The following is a 21,877-nucleotide window of genomic DNA, read 5'->3' as shown; positions in this document are numbered from 1 at the left end:
GAGAGCACTATAAATAAAGGGCACGCAAATTTATCTCTAATTTTTTTCTAATAAAAAAAGAAAGAAAGAATATAAGAAACTTTTTGGTTATCTTTTTATAAGGTGCTTTTTCTAGTTTTTTTTATTTTTTAATTTCTTGAAAACGTTCAAAGGCCATAATAAATTTGGAAATTAATTTTTTTGTTAAAAAAACTACTACAAGAAACATGCAAGACTTGGCCGTTTCTATATTAAATCGCTTTATGTCTATCTTTTTTCTGAAGCTTTGACTTTGTTCACTTCCCAAAAGGCCCTCTGTATCTTGTTCGCTCTCGGTAATAGTATTGGATTTACAGCCAATTGATTCTTCATGATCTCCAACATTAAATATATATATATATATATATATATATAAATTTAAAGATTTAGATTTTATAAATATTACATTTAAGACTTTAAGATTTTGACTCCTTTACAAAGTAAATTTACTATTAAATTTTAGGCATGTTAATCAATATATATATATATATTTAAAGGTTTAGATTTTATAAATCTTACATTTAAGACTTTAAGATTTTGAATCCTTTACAGAGAAAATTTATTATTAAATTTTAGGCATGTTAATCATTAAGTTTGAAGAAAGTTAGTATCAAAATTATTTAATTATATAGCTTATAAGGATATTTATTACTTTTTTAAAAACTTAATAGAAAATTTAACTTTGAGAAAATAACAATTTTGTTATTCATAACTTAAAAAATTAAGTTCTTTTTTGAGTTTATGGATCACTGTCTAGTAAGGCTTAGACTCCAATTCAAAATTTTAAAATAAGTTAATTCAATTTTTTTAACTAGTGAAACAAAGCACCCTACTTAAATCTAGGTTTATAATTTTTTTTTTAATTAGCAAAAGAAAGAAAGAAGGAAGGAAATGAAGCTTTTTTTTCCCCCTTAGCTAACAACGTAGTAATTGATAAAATATTTTTTGTCAGTCTAGTGTAAACGTCAATAACAATAATAACAAAACTAGATAGTAAACACAGGTCCCTTCGTAGACATTTGATAAAATTGGAACAATACAGGGATACAAGAAAAATTAATAACTAAAACTATCTCAATTGTAACAGGCAAAATACATACATATAATATATATATATATATATATATGTATGTATGTATGTATGTATGTATGTATGTCAATGTCAAGGGGATTAAATTCCACCGCACAAGTTTTGTACTGTTTTTCCCCGGCCAAAGTTAGGTAGGCATATTACTCTAAGTTTAACGTATTGTTCAAAGATCGTAATTGGTAAATAAACAATCTAATTAAATAACTTATCCCTGCATTTAAACACAGCAAAAATCCATAGGACTAGTCAATTTTCTTTAGAGTTTATTATGTGATGAAAATTTGATGGATAGATTTAACAAGAGAGTTTCAGTGAATTAATATTATAGAATACTATATAATTTATAGTGAATTAATACTATATAATTTATGTAACTCGTTTCTAAAAATTGCATATAGTGCAGTACCAAAACCTATATATAGTTCACATTCTAATGTTTTTAGTTTGAAAAATTAATAAATCCAAATAAATAATAATTTAACCTTTGTTAGGTCATTTAAAATAATAATTTAACCTATCAGCAACGTCATTTCCTTTCATTTTAGATTTTAGATATTTAAACTCTCTTTTTTATTATAGAATTACAAAATATTTTTAAAAAAAATTACTCCCTCAAATATCCGCAAGCCAGTAAAGTTCACATTCTCATAAAAATATGCTATTTTTCATTTTTACTCTTAATCTCAATTACTAATACATTTTAGAACGAGTGAAAGATAAATTTATACTAAAATTTAGGTTCATAAATATAAGGGATAAAATGAGAAAATTTTATTTTGCATGTACTGGGCTGCTTATATTACAAATCAAAATTAAAAAGGGAGAAATGCTTATATTTTATACTGGAGGGAGTATATTTTGAATGCTATATAAAATTTGTAACATAAGCATAATTAATCACCATTAATTCAATGACATTAAATTGTGAATCCATAATTTTCATGAGGGTTATTTTGGAAAATTAATAAATGAACAGGACGAACTGGTGGCTTTGTTCAGTTGTTGGTCCCAGTCAATGAGAAACTGCTTGCATTTGTTGTAACGGCGAAGCAGAGTGAAATGACAAGAGGGTCCTTCTTTCTCCAAGCCGACCTGAACGAAGCGACCTTCAGGCTTCAGGTTTGATAACGTCACACGCCTGTCATATAAACTACATGACCCAAAACGACAACCATCGGAACCAAGCATTACATGTAGCTTCCGGCATCTTCCCTGCCGTTTTAGTGTCCAATGGTTTTTCTCAAGAAGTTGACCAATGGACCTTAATAATAAACACTATTAAATTAAATTAAATTCAAAACGGAATCCGAATTTTTTTAATTTTGTGTGTGGGGTGGTGATTCTGTTACTTTATGCCGGTGATCAGAGCGCCAATCGTCAGCGTTGGTTGCTTCAGCATTCCGGCTGGCCCTTGCTTGATTAATTAATTAAACGTATCTTTATACAATTATTTTATATATATTGTAGTATTAGGTCAGATTTAAATATTATTTAATTAAATTTAAGTATTGTTAAAACTCCATTTGATCCAAAATATAGCACATTTTTTTCTGACAGTTAGTGTTAGCCTGTGACACATTAAAAAAAAAACAATAATATTTCTAAATTCTTCTTTTCTACATCGTATCGAGAATATCTTTTTTTTTCCAAATGATTTTATTAATTGTAGTGCAGAGGGAGATTATTTTTTTGGGGCTTGAGGTATATGAATTAATTGGATTATTGGAGAGTAACTTTGAAAAGTAGTGATGATTTTTTTTTTTCATTTTAATGATACAAAAAACTTTAATTTATTTTAACTACTTTTCTAATCCTTATGAAGTTCTCCATCTATCCTAATTAATGAGACACTTTTATATAAAATTATGTATATAAATAAAGTTTATTAAATAAAATTTATAAAATAAATTTTATTAAATATACTTTATAGTTTTATTTGTCAAACTAAAAATATAAATTTTTTAAAATAACCTTTATTTAATGTAGCCTTATTTGTGAAACATTAAATAGAGAGGGAGGAAATATAATGATAAGGGAAATGCAATATTAGAGCAAGTATAATTACTTAAACTTTATTTTTTTGCACATCAAATCGCATTCAAAAGTATCTTATAAATTAAAAATATATATATAGTTAATGATGTCCTGTATTTTGGATTGGAGGTAATATTCAATTATCTCAATGTATTTTCTTTTATTTACAATGTTAAAACATTTTCAATATACAGTATCTAATACCCGATATTATTAACTTATATTTGATCATTATCAAGCCCAAACAAAGCTAGCTTTATCTCAAGAATCAGATACCTTTTATATTCACATGAACTTAAACTTAAAAGCTCATACTTAAATAGTTATAACCTATTTAAGTTCAGCATAATAAAAAACATTATGAAAATTAAGTTAATCTAGTAGTTTCTAACTTTCTATACACTCATGAAACAAAAAGTTTGAATCTAGATATATGGAATAGTGGAAGTGATGAAGCGATGAGAAGAAAATGGGAAAATAGAAGAATAAAAATAAAAATATTTTTTTAACTACTTTTAAGAGTTTTACCTTCAAATTTTCTTTCTTCCATATTTTAGATATTTTGGTTGAAAAGCATGCCCACGTTTTGAGAAGAATGGGAAGTGAATGCAATGCCGTTTTGTTAGGGGTTTGGTAGACCAATTCTCGTACCCTCCCATTAATCAGTCACACTCATGTTCTCGGCGTTTCCTCTTTGTTTAGCAAACGTAACGTGCTATTCACAGTTGGTCGTCGAATTCAAGTGACATGTAGGATTTAATCCTTAAACTTTAATTTATTATAATTTAATTTTTATAATTTTAAATTGATTGTAATTCAATATTCAAATTTTATCTCAATGCAATTTATTCCATATAATTTTAAACATTTAAAATATTAATCTTTATATTTTAAAAACAAAAATATAAAAATTAAAACTATGTTGACATTTTGGAACTAATATTTTAAATCACTAAAATATTAGTTCATATATTTTAAAAATAAAATTATAAAAATTTAAATTTAAAATATTTAGGAACTAATTTAGACATATCAGTCCCTGTATTTAGAAACTAATTTAAACATTTAAAAATATTAGTCCCTATATTTTAAAAATAAAATTATAAAAATTAAAATTATGTTGATATTTAGGAACTAATATTTTAAATCACTAAAAATTTTAATTTTTATAAAGATTATAAAAATTAAAATTATTTTAAAATTTTAGTCTTTATAATTCTATTTTCTAAAATATAGTGACTAATATTTTAAATGATTAAAATTATAAAAATGGAATTGCATCGAATTAAAATTTAAAAATTAAATTATAATTTTATTAAAATTCAAAAATTGAGTTACAATTAATTTATTATAATATGTGAGACATTCATTGAGTAAATAAATTTATGTTACTCATTGGTTACAAATCTGATAAAATAAGGCAAAGGTAGTGTAAGATAATTTAAGGAAATTTTGATAATATATATGTGTGTGTGTGTAAAAGCTTTGCGATATTAATTGTATTTCTTATTAATTAGTAGCGATTGTTATGTGCAAAAATCTATGGCTCTTGTCTCATTCAAGTGAACAAAGAATGAGAGTATTATCAATCTCAAGCTTGACTTGTTCATAGGGCCCCTAAAGTCATAGTGAGAGAGTGAGTGGTAGAACTGGAATTTTGGGGTAAAACTCTCTAGTAAGAGAACGAAAAGTTGATTAAAAGTATTCTCTACTTTAATTAACATTAGATATTTTTAGGTTCATACAGAGAATGAGTGGATAGTGTCAATTGATAAGAATTGCTTGAAAATGAATTCTTATCGTCTCCCCCCCCCCAAATGAAACAAATTTTTTTTTTTAAATTTACACTAAAAGGGCATAAGCCTATAATATAAAAAACAAAACATTATATTGCAACCAATTAGAAAAAAAATTATTCTTTTTCAATGCCGAGAAGGTTAACCAATTATCAATTCAACATTTTATTTAGATAATTTAATTTTATCTTTTATTTTAGAGTTTTTTCTATTTTCAAATAAGAGAAAAATTTAATATTTAAATTTAGGGTTAAAAGATACTTTTACATTTGAGCTATTCCACAAGGAACACTATTGTCATAAACTATTTATTGAATATTACCCCTCAAGTATAAAAAACATTGCAAGTTTATCCCTAAACTAATAGACATTGATATAAACCATTAACTCTAAATTAATTGAGTTAAAGAGTATTTTTTATTCTAAAATATTATTCATGGAAGAGTTCTAACACCTTAAAACTAAACAATGTGAAGCAACTGGTATCCCTTCTTTTATTTTTTTTAATCATAACATTAACATGTGATATCATGTTTAAGGTATTACATGTTTTGTCAACTATATATTTTTAGTAAAAAAAAAAAGATCTATCAATCTAGACAAACGAATAATTATTAGCAGTATTTTTACAAGTTTTATGCTTAACATCATGGCTTACTGACAAGGTGCTTGTCATTCACAAAAAGAAAAAGCCAAATGGATGTCATTTGGCTTCCCAGCTAAGGATTCAATTAGTAAAAAGAAAAACAGAAAAAGAAAAAGAAAATGTCAATTAACAATGTTGTTACATATTGTATTTGTCTATTTTGGGCTCTTGGCTAGCTATAAAACCTATTGTCTTTCTTTGATTGAGAATACCATTAGTTAATAGACATAAACAACATGTAACAACACGATTAGTTAATCATTGGTGCAAACTTTTTTATATTAATTATTTGACTAGCCATGTTTAAACATGCTATGACATGTTTTGGTAAAACCAAAGGAGAGCCAATTACTCTATATTATTGAATTTTAGGGTGTTAGTTGCTCATTCATGAATATATATTTTAGAAGTAAAAATGCTCTTTTTTTATGAGTATATGAGTAGATCAAATTTGAGCATTGTCACCCTCAATTAGAAGTTACTTTATCAAAAACATCTTCTGCATATACAATAAAGAAAATCTAAAGTTTTGGTTCATAAAAATCGGTGTTAACAAAAGTTTAATATTTTTTTGCTAAAAAATGTTTGATATTTTAGGTTTAAAAAAATTAACAAATATTATTTTGAGAGCTGAATCTAATTTGGAGTCCAACAAACTTCTTTTTTCCACCTTCTTCTTATTTCTCATTTAGGTTTATATATATATATATATATATATATATTTTTCATTTCTGGGATAGCCTTTCATAATATAATTAGACACCAAATTGTACATCACATGAGATGCAATTAATCTTACATTGTTAGAATTGAATATTTTAAAATATATATGAATTAATCTTATCCTTTAGGATTGAATATTTTATAATTTATAAAATTTTAACTTTTCATAATCGAATATTTTGTAATTTATCACTTCATTCTATTTTTTAAAATTAAGATTTTTTATTTATCACATTATTTTATATTTTTAATCTATTTTTTAAATTATAATTTTAAGTTTAATATTTTTTTCCTAAAAATATCAACTTAGTCACAAAAATATATACATGTAAGAAAACTAATTTCCTTTTTTGTTATCATACATCTCAACTAAATTTTGAATTAAATTATCCAAATAAATTTAAATTGTCCAACTGACTTTTAATAAAAATATATTCAAACATAAATCACATTAAAATCAATGACTTTTTTCCTAACTTTAGTTTGCTAAGTTTAATGAATTCTAATTTTAATTGTGAACTTTTTAATCTAAACACATATTTAGTTCGATGGTGATATTGTAATGATTTTAACACTTCAAAGGCAACATTACTCTACTAAATAATTTAGGATACTTGATGTTGCTCGTGAAATAATTTAAAAACAAAAATTCCATTTAACCGTTAAATTTATATACTGGCAACTTTAACAAGAGGATATTAATTTTAAAAATAAATTAATGTTTTGTTTGGATGTATGGTGATTTGAATTTGGACTAAATGCACCATATAGATTCATAAAAATTTATGAATTTAAATTTGATTCAAATTTCAATCCATGTTTAATATAATTTTTTATAATTTTAAGCTCTTCCTATATTTTAGTTATTGGTAGAGGTGTTCAGTTTGGACTCGTCTCGATTGACCCGGTATTTTTTCGATCATATCAGGACAGGACATGAAATGGGTTCAAGACGGGACAAGACACGAGATTACCATCGGGACGTCCCGTCCCGTCTCGAATATTATATATTATTTTTTATTTTAAATATATTAATTATATTAATATAATTTATACTTATATTAATTATATCAATTATAATTTAATACTTGCAATTCTTATTTAAAACTAAAATTTTTTTATATTGATAATTTTAGTGGCATGGAGTAAACGTGGCGATATCTTTCTTTATAATATATTAATTATATTAATATAATTTATTCTTATACCTATCTATTTAATAACTTTTATTTATAACGTATTTCTTGCTTTATTTTTAAAAGAGTAATTAACTTAGCACATCTCTACTAAAGTAGAAAATAATGATTTGATGTTATGTTTGACTTGCCTATTGTTGCTAATCTTATAGCATAAAGATCACTTGTATTTGTTATTGTTATTTAAATTATTGTTAATATAATTCAATAATTAATTTTAAATTATTGTTATTTATGTATTTGTGTTGTTTTGATTTTAAATTTAATAAATTATATGATTTAAAATTTTAATAAACGTTATTATTCAAATCTTTTTTTGATATTATTGCATTTGTCGGGATGGCAGTGCGTCCCGATCTTGTCCCCGTCTCGTCTCGACTCTTAACGGAATGGAACATGGGATCAAAATTCAGTCTCGATCTTTTTTTCGGGGCGGGACACGGGACGGGAGTGTCCTGACCCCATCCCGTCCCTTGAACACCCTCTCATCTCCTTCCATTCTCATTTCTCATTTTTCTTTTTCATTGTCTTTGAATTTGAAATTTAAATTTTTTTATATTATCCAAACAAATAATTTTAAATTTAATATTTTTAATTTAAAATTTAAATCCAAATTTATCAATCGAAATGTTAAAAAAGCAATGATTCAAAATGGTTGCAAGGCAAATACATTTGTCTAAACAAAATATACCCAAAGCACAATAAATTTTTCCCTTTCAAATAACATAACTTCAAATAAAAATAATTTTGTAATTATTATCTCATAAAAATTTAAATTTAAAGATAAATGAAAATCAAATTCTAACTAACTAGCTTTGCAAGTGGCATCAGAAGACAACGCACCAACCACTGAAGCGGCAAGAGTATCTGTTGATAAGCATTCCAAGATACCTTTTTACGATGCAAAGTCATTCCATAATAAATTTAAGATTGAAGTATAATTCTAATTCTTTAACTCTATATAAAATTTTAGTTAAATTTTTTAATTTTATAAAATATTTTTTAATTCTTAACTTAATATTGATAATTTAAAATGATAGTTTTTTTTGTCAATAATTATTATTTTAAAAAATTAAATTTAATATGTTAATATTTTAAATATTTTTTTAATATTTCAAAGTTCAATATAAAATTTTTGTGTAATGATAAAAGACTGACACATCATAAAATCAAGAGATTAAAATAAAATCTTATGTAAAATTAAAAGATTAAAAATATACTTTAATTTATATTTAAAACAAAGAAAATAGTGGTGAAATAAAAGGGTGTGACCACTATTTCAGAAAATATCTTAAGTTAAAATTTCATTTTCATTGCATAATAAATTTAAAACAAAGAAAATATCTGCAACTTGCAACTTCGTTCAAGATAAATTCTATTTATAAGTCAAATAGTTAATTGAAAAATAATGAATGGAGTGACGGGTACTTTAATTCTGGATAATACGCAGGAAATTACTCAAAACTTTGTTTGCTAGAGAAGGTAAGGTTGATAATGATGGAGATTCTGCAATTTGTTTACATGGACAAAAATAAAGATTTTACAATTTCTCTTGCGCATGATTTAAAAAAATAATAACAAAAAGGAAGAATCTTCATTAGAAAGCAGGCCAGGCTTGCAGCCCACCACAATTGCCCAGTGGTCCTGTGCTATAACATGCTATAATTTGAAATAAAATTATCCCTATCAATAAAATCCCATAATGATACTTGAATTTTAGGGTAAAAATATTTTAATTTTTTTAAAGGTACTTGACATTTTAAATTTTTTTTAAAACATTTTTATTTTGAAAGTTTCAAAAATAGAATATTTTCATCTCATTGTTAAAAATCACAAACGTTAATCGTTAAATTAAAGTTTAACCGATCATATTTTTGTATCTTTTCCCCTTTCATTTTGTGTTTAATCTCTGATTTTATTTTTCAATGGATTATTTAACTTTTCTTGTTTCAATAAATGAAAATAAAGATTCAAAAATGCAAAAACAAAAGGAGGCAAAATTGTAAAATATCTTGATCAAATTTCAATTAATAGTCAACATTTTTCATATTTAATAGTGGGATAAAAATGCTCTGTTTTTAAAACTTTTGGGACAAAAACACTCCAAAAAAATTTAATATACCAAGTGCCCCTGGAGAGAAAGTTTCAGGATAGGTTTACCATTTAACCCATGATATTATAAATATACTTTTTTCACAACAATATAAACTTTTAGAAAATACACTTCATTTACTATAACATTAAATTTACACACTAATCATTACAATATAATCATTTCAATTCTCTCTCATCTCGAATGGTAATATTCAAAAACCATCATTAATAAAATATTATTTTTTTCAAATTATCTTATATTTTAAGATAATAAAATATCTCTAAATTTATTTTATAATTTGAGATAAAGGTAATGTTATTCTATTCTTATTTATAAGTCATTATTAATATATTTTTACTATGATTAAGAAAAATTTTAAAATTCATTAACTTTATCTAAAACAAATTTTTAATTTTTTTCCTGTTAAATAAATATATTTTAATAATGTACTTTCTTTTATCAATATTCTTGTTTTTGCTAGAATTTTACAGGTATTTAATGAATGGTAAAAAGTCAGTGATATGTCTCATAAATAAAATCAAATTCTCTCTATAAATAGGATAAGATAAGAGAAGTAGCATTTGTCACTATTTTTTTTTTTTTGGGGTGAAAAATGGGTTGACCAAACTTATAAATTTTAAATGTGGTCTTTTATTTTTTTTAATAATAAAATCCACCCTTGTAGGCATTAAATGCAATTTTCCAATGCCAATCAGATAGAGCTCAAATGGCATGATCTCCCTCTTTGATAGGTGATTTGTGTGTTATAAAATAGTCAAAATTTTTAAGGAGGAAGGGAATCTTTTAGTAGGATACTAATTTTGGATTCGGTTCTTAACAATTTGATCTCTTACTTTTTCACAGAAAAATGAATTGGATTCTATAAGTTTATCACATCAGGGTAGATTTGACAGTTTAAAGAATCTTGATAAAGATAAGTTTGCAAATTACAAATTAACAAAATATTCAAATCAATTAAGTGAGATGATAAGGTCAAGGTGTGTGTTTTGGACCACTCTTGTTCAAAATAACACAAAATGTACAAACTGTAAATTAAAAAAAAAAGGCTATAACAAACCAAAACTTTTTGTTACCATGAGAAAAGAGGAAAATGGCATTTAAAGACTTGTGAAAAAAGTTATTTATAGACAAAGATTAATATGTAAAGAATTATTTTTGGATAAAAATATAGAATAAATTACTATTAAAATAAGAATATAAACTTATTTTTTTTGAATGGTAATTTGTTATTGATTTTTATATGTAAATAACTTTTTTTACATGCACTTGGATGCAATTTTCTCTTTTTTTCAATGATCTCCCCAGAGAATTATTTGCAGGCAATGATTAATATAAAATTATTTACTGTTCAAATGGTAATAGTGACTTATATTTTTTTTTTTTGAATGATGACTTGACGTGGATTCTTATTTATGAATAATTTTTTTAAAAAATTCTTAAATGCATTAAAAAAAAACAAAAAACTTTTATGATTCTATAGTTTATTGGGTGTGAGCCCAGCCGTTAGTTAATTTATTGGTCCAACCTTATTTGTTCAGATTAAACAGATCGTAGGAGTGGGCTAAGCCCATTTTGATGGGCCGAAGGGCAAAGCCCATTTTAACCATCCGAATGCAAAAAGACAGAAGCACATCAAAACGTCACCGTTTAACGTTTTCAGTCTGTCTTGAAAGCCCGAAGTCTGAGCTGAACTGTGAACTCTCTCGCTTCGGTGGTCTTCGATAATCGTTCCTTTGGTCACACTTCAGTTCCTATCAACGGAGGCCACATTCTGGTGAGGCAACGTTTGAATAGTTAAAGTCTCAACAACCAGCTCTGATTACCTTACACGCCGCTAACTCGTTTTTCAGTTGTTCCAGGTAAATTATCAATCTTTTCTTTCCCTTTCTGTAAAAATTGATCATTTGGGAAGATGCTCGCTTTGATGGTTGGTCTTTGTGGTTCAGGATTTTTTTTTGTTTTTTGCATGTGATTGCTGTTTAGATCGATGGTGTGTTGCAATGTTGCTTTTAGTTACTTAACCATTTGGGCTCCATTTTCTTTGGTCTGTGATCTTTTTAAGTTTTCCCCGATTCAGTAGTACTATATTGCCATGGAATGTTTCTATCATAAGTTTTTGATTAGTTACGAAGTGTTTGCTCAGCTTGATATGGTTGTTGTCATCATATCAGTTGTTCCTTTTACCAAATGCCAATGAGCTAAACGCTGGAAAATGCATGCGAACTTATGAAATTAAGAGTAATCTATAGATCCATTTTGGTCTTGCATGTAAACTTTTAGAGAGTACCAGTAATATAATTTGAAATTTCAAGGGGTGATTGCAGTAGATACACCCATAAGAGAAGGCATGATACACACACACACACATTATGCTCTAATGCAGACATCGGATAAAAGTTTATTCATTGATCATATGATCCTTATAGGCCTGCTGTAACTTTATCCAGTTTTCTATTTCATAAAGTAATTTGCCAGTTGAGCAAGCTTAAGCTCGATATAAGGGTTACAAATATTTTAAAAGAAAAAAAAATGAATGTGAGATTTTGGTTATGAATGAGTTTTAAGGATTTACTGTGAGATTGAGATTCAATTTCCAATTAAGACCCCTTTCCTAGGCTGTGAAACAGCTAAGAATGTCGAAGGACACACCAATAAGTAAAGGGTGTCGAACGTCCCTGATTTTCAAATTTCTATTGTGACTTGCTACAAAAGGATAATATAACTTTTAGCCTCTAAACTTTCTCCCATTATTGATTTAATTTTTGAACTTTGCTATAATACAGCTCAATCACTCTAGTTTAGTCAAGGAAGTATAAGGATTCAGTTGATTTGAATCAAGGAATTATATGGTCTAAGTTGTTCCAAGTCAAGAAATTCTATTAATTGAGTTATACATTTCGAGTTAAGAAATTATAAGAATTGAGTTGTTTCAAGTCAATGTTCAGGAGAAGTTAAGGGATCAAAAATTACATTTTCCCTGCAATAAAATGTACTGTTGTATAATAGGCATCTGTTCAGTTCTAATGCAAGTGCCTCTGAAATGAATTGAACTTTAAGCTGAAAAATTGAACTATTTGCAGTCTATGCCATTACAGTGGTCATTTTGGTTTGACGGTCAGCAGAATTATGGGACATGAAATGCATATTAAACGGGTTTTCTTGCTTGTAAATTTAGATGAATTATTATAAGAAACGAGTTTTCTTTCCTTCATGGATGAAGGTGTCAGTTACTTTCTTATTAGTAGTATGAATTTTTATATGTTTTCAAATGGAGTATAAATTGTATCTATGTAATGGGAGTTAATTATGGTCTGGGATCGATGGAGGAAATAAGGTTTATGTTATGATCGTCACCTGTATAATGCATATTATGACTGATGAACTTATAGTTTATTTAATGCGCATTTCATTTTGGATCATCTTAATATAGTCATTCTCTGACTATTTCTGGGCTGTCTCCTCTCTTTACATCAAGCGGCAGAAAAATAAAAAGAGATCATAAGAGTCAAGAGTCGGTGAAGATCCATTATTCATGTATTTTGTGAAGGCTATATTAGTTTATTCTGTGATGTATCCACAGTAGAGAGACCAAAAAGGATACATAAGGAAGTTATGGAATAAGATCTAATGATGAATAATGTTTCTGTAAAAGTTATTTTTTTATTGCACACAGGTATTCTCAGGTACTTTCCTATTAGAGACAATTATGTTCGAGGTACTATTGAGCATTAAATGTGGGTATTTTTCTGTGTGGGGATTTGACAATTAGTTTGTCACTTTGTGAAGAACTAGTTCCTTTTGTTAGACTCAACCCTTATTGATTGTTGATTGAACTCAATAACAGTTACACGATCTATATAGCTACCTCGCTTTTGTAGAATAAGGCTTGTTGGTAGTGTTGTTATATGGCTGGCACATTATGTAGTGGCATTGAGCAAGTCTTGCAAATTTGAGGAGTCCTATTGTAGGATAGGAATGAAACGGATGTGCTGCACCCTGTTGAGTATGTTTTGGTCTTTTGGAGGTATTCTGCATGTCACATAGCCATCTCTGTTTTATTTTAGTTTGACTATGTTTATTTTTTCTTAGACTGGGAATCAGCTACAACAAGAATTGGGTTTGCTGATTGTTTTTTTCCTTTTTTCTCCTCTCCCACTTTTGGCTCTTTGCATGACTTTATGCATGTTTTGGTGTAATATCTAGTTTTGTATTGACTTAAAAAACTAAGTGTGCAGCCTTCCTTTTTAACTTTATACACTGACACGTGTATGTCAAGTATAAATTTCATCGTTCATGTTCATATCATGATGATCGAAGAATGAATTATTCATCCTTCTAGAAGCAATGACCATTGATGGCTTTAGTAGTTTGAAATGAATCCAAAAATTGGGCTTTTCATAACTTCTCTCTCTCAGCACTTGTCAGATTAGTTTCCTTTTTTTTTTTTTAATTTATATATGCCAAATGAGTTTCCTTTTTTAATGTCAGTAATTCTATAACTTCATTGGAAGTATCCCTCCACACTCCTCTGTTGCAGTTATATAGTAACAGTGCAAGTGATGGGTGCTTTTGATTGGTATAATTTTTATCTTCCTGTATTGAATATTTTCCCATGCACTGTCAGGTATTCATATTTAGTACTTACAGTGTTTTAAATGTAATTATTTTCAATAAAAGGACACCTATACACTAAAAAATGTTGACATGAAATGCGATAATAAGGGTTTGGCTGGGTCTTAGCTCATAATGTTGACACACTCGGACCATATTGATGCAAGCTGCAAGGTTTTGCAAATCTAGGTGCAATATTTACAACCATTTTCCTCTTGGAAGGCGATGTTCTAATTCTATAGTTGATTACAGTCAACCTTGTGGATACTGTAATAATATACCTTATAGATCCTGTATACTTGAACATTTCCAGAAAGCATTTGATAATGAAAACGGTTTGCAAATGATAAGGGAATTCCCTTTATAAAAGTAATCAAAATCAGTGGGCTCAGGGCATCTTAAAGTCTAAATTATGAATCAAATTCATGTACGAGCCCATGTAAGCATTTCACGATCTAATTATGCGAGACAAATTATCATCTCATTGCTGTAAACGTCATGACAACATCCAAAATTACTTTCAAGTAAAGCCATGAAAACGAGCCAATCATGGTAGGCTGGCCCGTTTAATTAAATTTGAAAATAGTAAGGGCTAGGCTATTAATTTAGGGTGTAAAATGGAATTTCAAGCTTAAAAAGGCTGATTATAATAGGTTTAAAAATACAAGGGCTATCCCCATTAAGCCCTATTATTATTTTTTTTAAAATTAAGTCAAAATAATACAAAGTAAAACTAAACCATACATTTAAAAGATTGAAACCCTAGGATCAAATTATATTAATAATGAAATCATCATGATATTGCTGGCTAGTCTTTATTGGTGTTGATTTTTGATGATGTCACCATTTGTTATGATATTAAATTTGAATGTTTAAGCTTTACATATTTGTTTGGCATAAATTTACTTAAATTTATTTTTTTAAACTTAATTTTATATGTAATAATTTTTTTAAATTATAATTTTATTTATTAAATTTTTTAAATTAAAAGAAATGTATAATAGAGCTAAGGCCTGTAAAGCCAGCCCTTCAACCTTGAGGGCCATGGCAAAAGGAATATCATAGATAACATGCTTCCAAACTTCAAAACGAATGTATTGATAATATTCAATCATCATTTACATCTATGTAAGTTGGATAATCAGATAAGGGGAAAGGTGATCATTGAAAACAAATTCCTAAATAAGAAGAAGCAAATGTTACGAATTGTGTTGGAGATAATTTATTTAAAACAAATAAATTAGCTCAAATGTATAGCTTGAGTTTCGAGCTTTTTTTTAAAAAAATAAATTAGCAAATTACTCCTATGAACTTTAGATCTAGTAGCATTATAAATTATAAATTTATTTACTATGCAAATTGTCCCCTTTAGTTGACAAGAAAATGATAAAAAAGATCTCATAAATTATAGAAAATGAATTTTTTTTTGTCTTTTTGGGTCATTATCTGTATCTTTTTGTGTCATTTATTGTAATTTTATTTTTTTGGGTAATTTTTGAGGGTTTTTTTTGTCTACTAACGATCAAAGTTAATTTTTATTAATAATAAAAGCAATATTGTATTGTTAGAAAGTTGATGGAATGATTTGTACAATAAATAAATTTAAAATTTATAGTGCTATTTAATATAAAGTTCAAAAGATAATTTATTCATTTACCTTTTTTTTTTTCCCGTGAAGTTCATACAATCTTTGCCCAGAAGCTCTTTTATCTTGAAAAATTCAATTTTTAGAGCTTGAACTAAAAAAAAAAAAAGCTTAAATAAGTAGTCTATTGGCCACATCATATTCCAGGCTTAACCTTGGGGCATATTTTTGTAAAGAGTCAATAATATAAATATGGAATTACAAACGAAAAATATGGAACTATTTCTCACCCACACACATATAGCTATTTTAGAAAACTCAAATGCCACAATAATCAAGTGACAGATACATTATTACTTAGGTGAAAAAATTCACAGCTGCATTTTTTGCCTGGAAAAAAAAATACAAAGAGTTGGAGTTGAATTTTTTTTTAATTGAATAGGAACATTACGATGTACGAAAAGCACAATTTCTTTTTTTCTTTAGAATAGAAATTAGGTTGTGGTTGGGTGTAACGAAAAAAACTGATTTTCTTTGAATAAAATATCTAAACAGATGAAAGAAATTGTGTTAGTAAAGTTCCTTTCAGTATACCAGAGAAAGACGTTATTTTTAATTCATTTTGATAATGCTTATCTCTGACCTAATAGTATCGGATATTAAATAAAAAAAATTGTATGAAAAGAGAAATTAAGGTTGGGCTATGGCCATGGTTCAATTCAGAAGTAATCTGCAGGGGGTGGAAATTAAACCAAATGTAACATTAAATAAATATGATTTTTCTATAAATAATCTTTAAATGCTAACACAAACTTAATTTAGTGCTTTAGATAACTGACTGGTGGTGGTAAAATAAAGAAACAGTAAGATAACATGAAAAATAACTTGAAAAGTTCAAGAGTTAGATGGAACTGCAAGACAACATGCATATGAGATATTTCTATAATACATCCAGTACTTAATATATATGATGAACTTAAACTAACTTTACGTTTATTACAAAAAATGTTAATTATAACCTTAAAATTGTAAAAAAAAAATGTCATTTTTCAATTTTACCCTTTTTTTTGAAATTAATAATCATAATAAATTATTATTTAGGAATTCAAATGACAATAAGTAAACAAAGGGTAAAATTTAAAAAATTAATTACTCTAATTTTTCTTATATATTAAGAACCAAAAATAGATTTCAAAATTCCTCTTATATTAAGTACTGGAGAAGCATGGGGGTACTTCAATGAAGGAAAGATAAAGAAGTTATTATAGGAAAAATGTACAGTTCATTTGTTTTTATGTCACGGGAATAAAAAGAAAGAAAATTAATTTTTTAATTCTTTAATTTTTAACTTACTTGTAATTCAGTCCTTCAATTATGACTCGCTGCGATTTAGTCCTTCAACTATAACTTGTTACGACTCAGTCCCTCAACTTTTGATTCACCTATAATTTGTTCCTTATTATTTTTATTATTTTTATATTTTTTTATCAAATAAGAAAGATAAAAAATGTTCATATATTATTCTAAAATACCCTCTTCTTACTCATTGATGTGAGATATAAGCTAACATGAAAAAAAATTAACAAAAGTTCAGGGACTAATTTGTAAGCGATTTAAAAGTTGAGGGATTGAGTGATAGGTGAGTTATAGTTAAGAGACCGAGTCATAGCGAGTCATAGTCGAGAGACTGAATTACAAGTGAATTAAAGGTTGAAGGACTAAAACATTAATTTTTCCTAAAAAAAAAACCCTACAAAGCAGTATCAATGTCCTGCTGCAAAACCAGAAGGGAGAATGACATAAAAATCTCAAAAAAACTAATTAATTTAAGTTAGGTTTTGAGTGCTAAAAACCCCATAAATTTGCAACTCAATTTTATAATTATATTGTGATAAATTTATAATTTTTTTAATTTTAACATGGTTGAATAATAAAAAAATTTATTCATTTTATTAAAATTTGAAATACAAATTACAAATTCATCATAATAGAATTGTAAAATTAAAAAATTGAGTTATAAATTCATAAAATTTAACACTTCAGGGTTAATTTAAAGTAATTAATTTTTTTGTGATCTTTCTGTCATTCTTCCAAAGTAGAATTAACTCGGCATGGGGAAAGTGTAGGGACGAAACCCAACAATGAATGAAAGCGCCTGCCTTGGCAAGAGTATCAATAGCCTCATTTGTATCACACGAGATCTTCTGAATAGTAACCAACCAATCACAAGCGCTCAAGGACTTGATCTCTGAGATAATTAACTTCATAATTAATCTTGGTGGATGTCTATCACATCTCTAATAATAGCTTCAATAGCCTAAGAAAAATCAATCTGAAGGATGAGTAATGCCAAGGTCCAATTCCGTTTTTAGGCCCCATAAGCAAACCCAGAGTTCAACATTTTGAGGATCTCCGTCGTACCTCTTGTGCGTAAAGCCAGCTTTGAATACACCATAAAATCACAAATAAAACCACCACAACCAGCAAAATTCTTCTGCTCGGTTTAAGCCAATAAAGCTCCATCCACCACAATCGCGCCCTTCAGCTTATTGCAACACTCAGTGAACATATGAATAATAACAAGGATGCGAGCATCGATTGTTCCATTGGAAGTGGATTTATCCTGAATTATTTTTTTTCATTCCATCTTCGCCCAATGAGCCAATTATAAACAACTAAGAAGTACTAGGACTAAAGAACACTGTTAATCATGAACCCTAGAATTAAATAAATTCATTATGTGTTCATGATCAAGCACTATAAAAAAATTGACTTTCAGCGACGACAAAAAGTCGCCACAATGTTGCTGCGAGAGCTTCTGTCCCTGATTTAATCTGCAACGACAAAAAAAATCGCCGCTGAAAGTTGAGAATTTGCGGCGACATTTGTTGCCGCCGAAAGTCAAAAAGTCGCCACTAAAAGTTGTCACTAAGAAGTAATGTTAGTTCACTTACACACATGACACCACGTCACCGTCCATGTAGCGCCCTCCACATAGGGCCCCACCTCGCACCATGTGATACCATGTCACCCTCCATGTGTCGCCCCTCACCTCACGCCACGTGGCCCCATGTTACCCTCCATGTGTCATCATGTCATTAATTTATATTTTTATTTTAAAAGTTGTCTCCTTCAAGGTTTGAACCCGTAACTTCCTCCTTTTGTGTTCAACTGTTTTGCCACTAAACTAGAATAAACCTGTAGTCTATTATTACATAATTACACACACACACACACACACACACACACACACACACACATTATTAAACTATACAAACACACATATATATTAAATATTAAATATTATAAAATATCATTACTATCCTTAAATACTTCAATTTAATTCTTTCAATTTATAAAATTATAAATTATATTATTTATTTTGTTTAAAGTAAACTATAAATATAATTGATACAATATAATTTATATTATTTATTTTAATTTTTTTTACTTCTTGAGGTTGTTATATTATTTATTTTAATATTCATATTTATAATTATAATGTAAAAAATATCTAAGAATAAATAGTAAAAATACTGATGATTATACATTAGTAAAAAAATTATAAAAATGTAGATAATCAGCGGCGACACTAAAAAGTCGCTGCTGAAAGTCCACTTTTAGCGGCGACTTGTATGTCGTCGTTGAAACTTGCAACATATTTTTTTTAAAAAAATTAAAAAATGTTGACAATCAGTGGCGACACTAAAAAGTCACCGCTGAAACTTGCGACATAATTTTTTTAAAAGAAATAAAAAAATGCTAACAATCAGCGACGACACTAAAAAGTCATCGCTGAAAGTTGACTTTCAGCAACGACTTGTATGTCGCCACTGAAACTTGCAACATAATTTTTTTAAAGAAATTAAAAAATATTGACAATCAGCGGCAACATGCAAGTCGCCACTGAATGTCCACATAATTTTTTTTAAAAAAATAAAAAATGTTGACAATCAGCGACAACACTAAAAAGTCACCGCTGAAACTTGTAACATAATTTTTTTAAAAGAAATTAAAAAATGTTGACAATCAGAGGTGACTTGCATGTCGCCGCTGAAACTTACAACATAATTTTTTTAAAAGAAATAAAAAATATTGACAATCAGCAACGACACTAAAAAGTTGCCGCTGAAAGTCAACACTAAAAAATCACCACTGAAAGTCGACTTTCAGCAGTGACTTGAATGTCACCGTTGATACTTGCAACATAATTTTTTAAAAGAAATAAAAAATGCTTACAATCAGCAGTGACACTAAAAATTCACTGCTGAAAGTTGACTTTCAGCGACGACTTGTATGTTACTGCTGAAACTTGCAACATAATTTTTTTAAAACAAATAAAAAATTGTTGATAATCAGCGGCGACACTAAAAAGTCACCGTTGATTTTTAACTTTCAGCGATGACAGTAAAAGTCACCGCTGAAAGTCATGTTTTTTGTAGTGAAGGTGCTCCTTCTAGAGGCTTTTAGTGTTTGGACAATCATGCAGCACATGGATAATATCTTCAATAGCAGCATTGCATATCTCACATTGATCATCTGCTTGCATGCCACGCTCCATTTGACCTACATTAGTAAAGAGTTTATTATGATATGATAACCACAAAATAAACTTACACCGTTATTGGACGTGTAGTTTTCCATAATCGCCTCCAAAGATTTGTAGGTAGACTTCATTGATAAATTATATTGACCACTTTTATTCCATTTCCATGTAGCATTACTGTTATCATCACAAATAACAATACATTTGACATGCTCCCAAGTGGCCTTAATCTCCTACTTGATATTCAAACCTGATAGTTTCATATCAATCTTTGGTAACACATCTAAACTACATTCATATTTGCTTCTAAACCACACCAACCCAAGGGTCATCCCATCATTTAACAAGACCCCATTCTTGCTTCATCTGAAAGGCGGCATGATTTTGTTGTTTTGTATTCTTATTCCAAGTCCTCCCTAGGTCTTAGGTTTACAAACTTTGTCCCAAGGAATCAGGTGAAACTTCCTCTTCTCATCAATAGAGACCCACTAGAACTTCCAGTTATTCCTTTCCAGCTCATCACAAGTAGCATGGAGGTATTTTTTTGTCTGCATAGTATAAGTAGGAATATTAGAAGTAACATCATTGACCAGGGTAGTTCTCCCAGTGAGACAATTGGGTTTGCCTTTCAATTGGATAACCTCTTCTTCATCTTATTGATGACTTCTTGGTAAGTGGCCCTGTTTAACACATTTGTGAAGAATAGGGACTCCAAGGTATTTTCCAAGTCTGTAATCACCGTAAAACCAAGTGCTTTACTTAATTAGTTCCAAACTCTTGGTATAGTGCACATTTCACGGAGAAAAACACCTTGGTCTTTGTAGCATTAACTCTTAAACTAGAGCTCATGCAAAACTTATGCAAGCAATCGTTAATGATATCAACTTGTTGTCATAGGATTCCACTTCCTTTCTTGAATTTTTTGTTGAATCAAATGAGCAAATTTCTCCATGCAAATCACAAAAAGATAAGGAGATATTGGATCTCCTTGCCGTACTCCTTTAGAGAGTGTGAAAGTATCAGTTCTTCTACTATTCTGAAGAAGTTGCATTCACGAAGTGGAAACCAATTCCTAATAACATTCACCATCTCACTTGGTAATTGAAATTCCAAAAGACAATTCTTAAAGAAATTCCAATTTACTTTGTTATAAGCTTTTTCTATATCAATTTTAGTTGTCATATAAATTTTTTTACCCTTTCATATTTGGCATTGTATAAACAACTTCTTGCACCACAATGATATTATCAAAACTATGTTGGCCAAGGACAAAGGTACAAGATTTATTAGGACAACTTTTTACCAGGAATGCATAGTTTATAACAAAACTAAGTGGTAAATAACATCAATCTTTTTATATATTACGAAACGTAACACATCATAGAATCTTGATATGTGAGCATACCTGTAGCTGTACTCTGTATACAGTTGTTTTTCCTTGTTTAATAAAAGAAAAGAAAGAGAAAACCACAACAAAGAAAATAAATTAAGACTGCACTAATTTATCACTGTAAAA

General features: G+C 28.1%; 1 long non-coding RNA gene across 1 annotated transcript; it reads left to right on the top strand.

Moving 5' to 3' along the window:
- The first annotated feature begins 11,305 nt into the window (after positions 1-11,305).
- On the top strand, positions 11,306-13,475 carry LOC129295687 (uncharacterized). The gene is made up of 2 exons (XR_008589610.1): positions 11,306-11,478; positions 13,050-13,475. It is a non-coding gene; the product is annotated as an uncharacterized LOC129295687 (long non-coding RNA).
- The last annotated feature ends 8,402 nt before the right edge of the window (positions 13,476-21,877 follow it).

Source organism: Prosopis cineraria, unplaced genomic scaffold (genome assembly GCF_029017545.1).
Source record: "Prosopis cineraria cultivar Desert tree isolate PC_DT_omini unplaced genomic scaffold, ASM2901754v1 PC167, whole genome shotgun sequence".
Lineage (NCBI taxonomy): Eukaryota > Viridiplantae > Streptophyta > Magnoliopsida > Fabales > Fabaceae > Prosopis > Prosopis cineraria.
This window is presented reverse-complemented; position numbering and strand designations above follow the sequence as displayed.